Source organism: Momordica charantia, assembly GCF_013281855.1.
Source record: "Momordica charantia cultivar OHB3-1 chromosome 11 unlocalized genomic scaffold, Mcharantia_2.0 BLBB01000011.1, whole genome shotgun sequence".
Lineage (NCBI taxonomy): Eukaryota > Viridiplantae > Streptophyta > Magnoliopsida > Cucurbitales > Cucurbitaceae > Momordica > Momordica charantia.
This window is the reverse complement of record NW_028275159.1, coordinates 23233445-23242065: the sequence shown is the minus strand read 5'-3', so window position 1 is coordinate 23242065 and position 8621 is coordinate 23233445.

The window sequence follows — 8621 nt, the reverse complement described above, 5'->3', positions numbered from 1 at the left end:
AGAAATTTTCAGAAGTACTGTTTTTGGCCGGTTTGTGGATGTTGAATATGTCTTCTACAGTGCGTTGGTGCATTGCATCCTATTAAGGGAGGTCGTTGATGGGAGGAGGCCAGATGTGATGACCTTTAATATAAGAGGAACCACTGTCGTCACATTCTTGAAGGCTGAATTCCTTCTAATCACTGGATTGGGGCGGTCCCCTATAGTAGGATGGTGCAAAAAGAGGTGTCGACAAATCGCCTTCGAAAGCAGTACTTCAACAATTAAGTGGATATTCAAATTAATAAGTTCGAAGAAAAGTACACGAAGCTTGTGTTTGCCAATGATGAGGATGCAGTTAAGGTGTCATTGATCTTGTACACCAAATTGGCCATGATGGGAAAAGTCAAGAATAATTGCAATGTGGACAAGGATTTGTATAAGGAGGTGGAGGACTTAGACTACTTCAACAATATTGATTGGGGAACTTGTATATAGGAGATGATAATTAAAGGCCTTCAACTTGCTATTACGGACAATGTTGTAACATGTAAGGCGAAGATCGCAACAATTCAAAGTACGCCTTAAAGTATAATCTCCCTAGGATTTCCCATTTCTTTTTAGGTAATATTCACAACGATCTATATCTTATTTTTACATTGGCAATCATCACCAACACTATGGTCACGTGACACGTAATAAAGGTATATTATTTTTATTTGTGTGTTCGCAAGTTCAGGCATATGAGACTATACCAGCACTAGCAGTGAAGGCTGCAATCAGAATTAGTGATACAACCATGCCTCGCATGCTTAGATGGTCCAGCTCCCACCATGTCTTAATGCTAGCAATAGAACGTGTATTTGATAACAATCAAGTAGAATAATTTGTACGTTGATTTGTCATGATGTTAGAGTATACATGTATTTTTATTTGTCAACCATGTAATGGTAATTTGTTTATTCTAGCTAGACAATTGTTATCAATATGGTGCTCCATGAGTCTGATGGGGAATGACGCTATCGAGAGAGTCCATTCATTGAAAGAGTTGACACTAACGAAGATATTGCTTCTTAAGCATTAATAGTTGTGGACCGTACGAACAATGGATTCAAGGATGATGATAGCTCCCCAGCCTTCAACGATAGCTCTTGGGCCATCTACTAGTACTCCCATCCAACAAAGTACTGATTGGGCTAGTATTTCACTTAGACATTCAACCCTCTCGAGGCAATGAACTAGATGATGCACAATGTTGTTCATGTAGGAAGTATGTACGACGCATGGAGAGAATTTGGGAAGTGTTTCGAACTGAGCTGAATTCAGCTTTAAAAAATTTGAGATTTGAGTTGAAGTTAGATTTCAATGTTATGAGATCCGAGATGAAGTCTTACTCCAATGATATTATTTCCGAGACAAATTTGAAATTGAATGTGATGAGGACTGAGCTCAAGGAGAAAGGTCGAACGAGAACTTACGTGAAGGCGCGAGTCAACCGCCACCATGTATCGAAAAATGTTGGAGAAAAGCCCTTAGGAAAATAGAGCGCCTGGATGAAGAGAAGAAGGAACTTATCCGTAGGCTGGCTGAGTTTGAGGACCGTCTTCCACGGTGAAGGACAATTCGGCTAATTTCTGGTGCGGCCAGAGAACAAAGAGATGAGGGTTTGGCTAGGGTTTAGAAGACTGGAAGAGGGAGGAAGTTTTACAAGATGACTTAAAATATTGTGCATTAATGAATTAAAATCGTCTCAATCGATATTATATTTTCCTTTCGAAATTCTAATACTCGGGGTTAACAAAGAAATAATGACAATACATATAAAAATATTATGCATTTAGATGGGAATTAAATTCGATGGATGAATGACGACATTAATTAAGGAGCTATCACACATATAGATTGATATCTTTACTAGCTATTGCTAATATGTTCAGTATACCATATTGCTATTTAGAGGTGATCAAAATAATCTAAAAAATCGACTTGACCACTAGTTTGTTGGAAATCAATTTTTCAATCTACAAATCAAATAGTCGATCCATTAAAAAATAACATGTACATTTTGCATATTGTCACCATTATTGCAATCTACAATATTGCTCCGTTAGTTTTCACAAGCTGTACTTTGATTTGAAATTTTAAAAAAAAAATCTATTAATTTTTTTATAGGGAAATCATGATTTAGCTCTAGGTTTTCCGCCATTTTTTCCTCTTCTCTTATCTCTTTTCTACTTCTTTTCTTATGTATTCTCTTTGTCTTCTTTCCCTCTTCTCCCCCTTTTTCTACTTCTTTCTTTCGCCTCTCCCTTTCTTTCCCTTTTTCTTCTTCTCCATCTCCCCTTTTTTCTCTCTCTCTTTCGTCTTTCCCCTTCTATCAATTTTTCTTCGTATCCACGTTATTGTTTCTTTTGCATCGACTCCAGCCAAAACCGATGGATCGCTCAATGTAATTGGTTGGTGGTTGTTACAGTGCCTCCTAAATCTATTGTAGTTTGATCAACACAAACCAACACGACGTTGTCAGTTTGAACCCAACACTGACGCCGATCGACCTATGAATACTTCTATCGTTATTTGCTAGTGATTGAATTTTCAATATGTTTCCATTACCCATAGTTTTGTATTGGATTTAAATATGAGAAAGAAAGTGAAACGTAAAAGAAATTATTTACATATACGTTGTGAATATTATTCTTTATTTATTTCATTTGTATGTTTTTTGTTTCTTTTTGTGTTAAAGTTACAAAGTTACATATTTGTAACTTTATATGTGTTAAAAACACATATGTTAAACTTAAAGTTATTTTTTAACTGAGAAGTTTTTTATATTTATGTGTTAAAAGTTACATATGTAGAAATGTTACATATGTGTTTAATTTTGTGTGGGATGTTACATGTTTTTGAAAACTATATATAGTTATTGTTTTCCTTCATTTTGAGATATCCAAGCATACCACAATTAGGTATTCTCCTCGACTCACAAAAATTCTCTCTTCTTTTTGAGTTGTTGTTCTTGTTTGTTTTGAGAGCAAGTATCTAGGAGTTTTGTTAGATCCGAGTAGTTCAAGGTACAATTCTACTAGAGTTAGTCGTTGTATCCTACTAAGACGATCGCTGTAGTCTGCTATCAACTTGTGTAGAGCGAATAATTGTCTTCAGGTCAGTGCCAGTGAAGCGTGCCTCGACTATTTTGATCAAGTTTTAGTGTTCATCAAGTTGTTCGAATTTGTATCGTTTATAACAAGTTTCGTTGTAATATTTTTGTCAATATTACACAGTTCATATATACAGCATACACTTCCACCAACAATCTGAAGACAATTATTCGATGGTTGTAAACACTTCTGCCAACGCTCTTTCAATAATGGGATCGACCATTGTCAAATATCATGCTGAAAAACCAGAGAAGTTCAAAGGAGAAAACTTCAAGAGATGACAACAGAAAATGATCTTCTACCTCACCACCCTGAATCTTGCTCACATCCTAAAAAAGGTATGCCCAACTACTCCACTAGAAGGAATCACTCCTGAAACTGAAGCTACCAAGCAAGCATGGTTGCACTCAGGCTTTCTATGTTGCAATTACATTCTAAGTTGTCTGGATGACACCTTGTATAATGTTTATTGCAATGTCTTTGATACTTCAAGGCAATTGTGGGAGGTATTAAACAAGAAGTATAAGTTGGAAGATGATGGTACTAAGAAATTTCTTGTTGGAAAATTCTTAGATTATAAAATGATTGATACCATGTTGGTAGTCAATCAGTTGGAAGAATTGTAAATTATCATCAGAGATTTGCAAAGTGAAGGATTGGTCATTAATGAACCATTCCAAGTTGCTACTGTGATTGAGAAGTTGCCTCCTGCTTGGAGAGAATTCAAATGTTATCTCAAACACAAACGAAAGGAGCTGTTTATGGAGAATCTTACTGTGAAACTCCGCATTGAAGAGGACAACAGAAAGGGAGACAAAGAGCCACTGAAATTTGAAACTAATGTTTACATTGCTGAAGCTTCACGCGTCATCCCAATAAGCAACATTTCAAGGCAAAGAATGTGAATCTTTAGCCAAGGAATGACACTAACATGCGCATTCGTGGAATCTGTTGGGTTTGTGGTAAGAGTGGCCATATAGCTACAAATTGTAAATACAAGAAGGGACAAAACTCCAACAATCAGGCCAACAATGTGGAAGATGATAATTTAATTGCTGTCATTTCTGAGGTAAATATGGTATCTGACACCAAAGGCTGGTAGATTGATATTGGTCCTACTAGGCACGTTTGTGAGGACAAATCATTGTTCACCATTTATAAGAAGCTAGATGGCAGTGATAAACTGTACATGAGAAATGTTTCAACAGTCTCAGTGTAAGGCAGAGGAAAAGTCTTGCTGAAATTGACTTCTGGCAAGATACTTACCATCATTAATGTGTGGCATATGCCAGAGATTCGAAAGAATCTAGTGTGAGGAACTCTGCTTAATAAAAATGGGTTCAAGCTTGTATTTGAGTCAGATAAGTTTATTCTAACAAAGGGGTATGTATGTAGGAAAAGGCTATCTGAATGATGGCATGTTCAAATTGAATGTACTGGCAGAAGTGCTCAAGAATAATAATAATAATAACAACTCTTCTACTTATATTGTTGAGTTGTGTGATGTATGTCATTCTAGGTTGGGGCATGTCAATTATTATTATTTACAAAGAATGGTAAGTTTAGGACTACTGCCTAATTTTAACATTGATAATAGACACAAATGTCAAGTTTGTATTGAATCAAAGTTTTCTAGAAAGTCATTTTCATCTGTGGAAAGAAATAATGAGTTACTTAATTTAATCCAGAGTGATGTATTCGACTTGAAAAGTACTCCCACAAGAGGTGGTAAGAGATACTTTGTCACATTCATTGATGACTGTAGTAAATATTGCTATGTATATTTATTACATAATAAAGATGAGACCTTAGATGTTTTCAAAACATATAAGGCAGAAGTTGAAAATCAACTTGATAGGAAAATAAAAGTGCTTAGATTAGATAGAGGTGGTGAATATGAATGATCACTACTATTTGAATTTTGTGAAGTTAATGGTATAATCCATCAAACTACGGCACATTATACACCATAACAAAATGGTGTAGCTGAAAGAAAGAACCGAATTTTGAAGGACATGCTCAATTGCATGTTAAATAGTTCAGGTTTACCCCATAATTTGTAAGGGGAGGTTTTGCTTACAGCAAATTTTATCTTAAATAAAATTTCATATAAGAAGACTAATAAGTCACCTTATGAAGTATGGAAAAAGAAGTTACTTTCATATAAAATACTGAAAGTGTGAGGATGTTTAGCAAAGGTACAAGTTCCTTTACCAAAAAAGACAAAATTTGGACCTAAGATAGTTGATTGTGTCTTTATAGGCTATGCTATGCATACCAAAATTGGGTATTCTCCTCATCTCACAAGAATTCTCTCTTCTTTTTGAGTTGATGTTCTTGTTTGTTTTGAGAGCAAGTATCTAAGAGTTTTGCCAAATTCGAGTAGTTCGAGGTTGCAGTTCTATCAGAGTTAGTCGTTGTATCCTGCTGAGATGATTGGTGTAGTCTGCTAGAAATTTGTGCAGAGCGAATAATTGTCTTTAGGTCAGTGCTATTGAAACGTGCCTCGACTATTTTGATCAAGTTTTAGTGTTCATCAAGTTGTTAGAATTTGCATCGTTTGTAGCACGTTTCGTTGTAATCTGTTTGTTAGTATTACACAGTTCGTATATACAGCGTACACTTCCACTAACATTTCGTATCGATATTGATCCTATATATGGTGTTCCGTGATTTCAATGAGTCATTCGCCAAATTTAACTAATGTGATTGTCATGTTTATCAACTGTAAGTTGCCAGTAATATTACAACACCTTGGTTGTCCACATTTTGGTAAGTTTGTTTGTGGCTTTGAAATTACAATACTTTGAATGTCCACATTCTAATGACCCTTTGCCAAAGTAATGTTAAAATATTCAGAAAATATTATGCCACTAATTTTTTGAATGTACATTCTTTGCAGTTCTTTGCATTAATAAGTTATAGTATGTCAACACCTTGGTTTAAGAGCACAATCTGACATTTAGCATAATTCAATTCTATTTAACAAGTTATTAACCTATCAATTCCAATCTATCAGCGAGTGAGAATTTAACTAATTAAATACTTAACCGTGCTACCACAATTTTGAGAATAGATGACTTTAGACTTTTTTTTTTACAATTTTTAATGGTTTAATAAAAATCCTAAAAACATCACCAAATATAAAGGCGCGTATTTTTTTTTTTTTAGGATTTGGCTGAATTTTTTGGATTTTAGACAATGATGGTGAATCATCATCATCTACTTGAGCAAAATACCCAATAAAACTTTTACAACAAGATAAAATATAAAAGAAGAAAGAAGAAAAAGAAGAAAATTTATTATGTGCTTAACCTATTTCCCTCTTATCTCAAACCCCTTCTTGTTGGGAAAAAAATACTCTGCTATTACGGGCACGACAATTAGTTAACAATCCGTTCACCTCAATCAAGAGTCTAACTAGGAATCATTTTCCCCTTCCACAATTATTCAGCAAATCACAAGTCCAAACAACACAATAAAGGGAATCGAAAAAACACATTAAATGACACAAGAATTAATACCGGTTCACCTAACTATGACTACGTCCAGTCTTCCACGATGGGTTCTACTATGATTTCAGATAATACAATGGACCTCATGAATGCTCTAAAAAACTCTTTATAGATGCCACAACAATGGCCACCTAGCTTCTAAGTACCACATCAAATAGCTATTTAGGAATACAAGAATCCGTAACACAAGAATGGGTTGCTTACGACGCACCACAACCCGAAAATTCGTTCTCCCTCTTTCTCTCTGTCAAACAACTTCTACGCCTCTTTGGTTTTAGTCCACTTAACATAAACAGCGGAAAATTGCTTTTATATTCGCAACAGCGCTGCAGCACTCTGTAGCGTAGTCTCATCGACCAAGTTGGTTTTGCAGGCCGTTTCTTCGATCCAACTCTTTCATTCTTGCTTTGTCCTGATCCGTTTTGACGTTGTTTTGGCTCTATATTCCCAACAATCTCCCACTTGGAGACAAAACGACAATATCGCCTCCCACTGCAACAACATTGTCCCTTATCTTGGCAAACCACCAAGGCTCCGTTTTGACTGACCAACAGTAACTGAACAACATCTTCTTGGCACCAACCAAGACTCTACTCTCACTGCACCGACAACTTCTAACATCTTCTTGACGACAACCAAGGTTCCATGTGTGATTGCCCTGAAACTGAACAATCATACGTGGTCTTGTTTCCCAGACGTAAGAGACACAGTCATGTTCTCCCACTCAAACTAAGTGGTTCTCGATGCTTCCTTCTTCGATCGCGCCCAATGACTCTTGAAGAAAGACTTATTTACTGATGACTTGGCCAACCCACCCAAGTCTGTTGTCAAGCTAGAGACTTCATCCTTGACCTTAATGCCAATTGTAGTCATTCTTCTCGACGCACTCTTTCGCCTATGTGATTTAATCAGCTCGCCAAATCGTCTGACAACTAGGGCTATAAAGTGATAGTCTATTTTTTAAAAAAAAAATTGTCGCGGATGCAAAGTGCAAATAGAAAACAAAGTTAGAATCTTTACAAATGGGTATGGGTTTGAAATTGTCAGTCTATAAACTCCTCCCTCTCGACGGCTGCAAAATTCTATTTTTATAAAAATTTGTCGCGGTAGTGCCGTGACGCTATGCACAGCACGTTATTACCATAAACTTGCAAATGAATCAAATCTCTCCACTTACAGATGACCTGAATGCAAAAATCACAAGGACTTTGATAAAGGTTGTAACGGAGCTTAGGTAAGGCTGAGATAAAAGGAAATTTAGAGGCTCAAAATCAAGACAACAAAGATAATAAGTTGCATGATAATCACATAATACAATGACCACAATGCACTAACTATTCGCTTCAATGATTTGCCCCATCTTCGAGTACTAACAATCTTGAAGAATTAGCATGAATTGATTACTCCTTGAAATATATTTCTCCAAAATGTTTTACCACGCTCGTGTGCAACTCCCTGAATGTGTATTGATTTTCGCTTAAACCATGCTTGGTTTCCTAAACTCTTTCTCCCCTGACCAAACAAAAAACCATAAAGCCAAGATCACTATGAAGCAGAATGCTATGAGAGCTTGGACGAAATAAGGTCTAGGGGAAACCACCTTTTTCTTCTTTCGAGCGGATCCGTCAGCTCCCAACCACCCAACCAATCTTGTTGATCGTGACTTACGGAAAGGGTGAATGAGGTAATCTTAGCTACTTTACCGAGTTTACGAGGTGAAGGAGAGGCTCCAGCAATAGTAGGTAAAGGTGAAGTCATCATAAGTAGTTGATTACAACTAGACGAAGTAGATTCTTTTTCCTAATGCAACGCTACTTTTATTCTCTTTATTTTTTCTTTCACTAGTACACAACTTGAATAATAACTTGAAAGAATGAGTGTAATATCATGCAATGTTTTCACCTATATCTTGAAAATGCTAGAAATATTAAGGATAATAAATGAACAATGCCTTAAGTTTAAATATGGT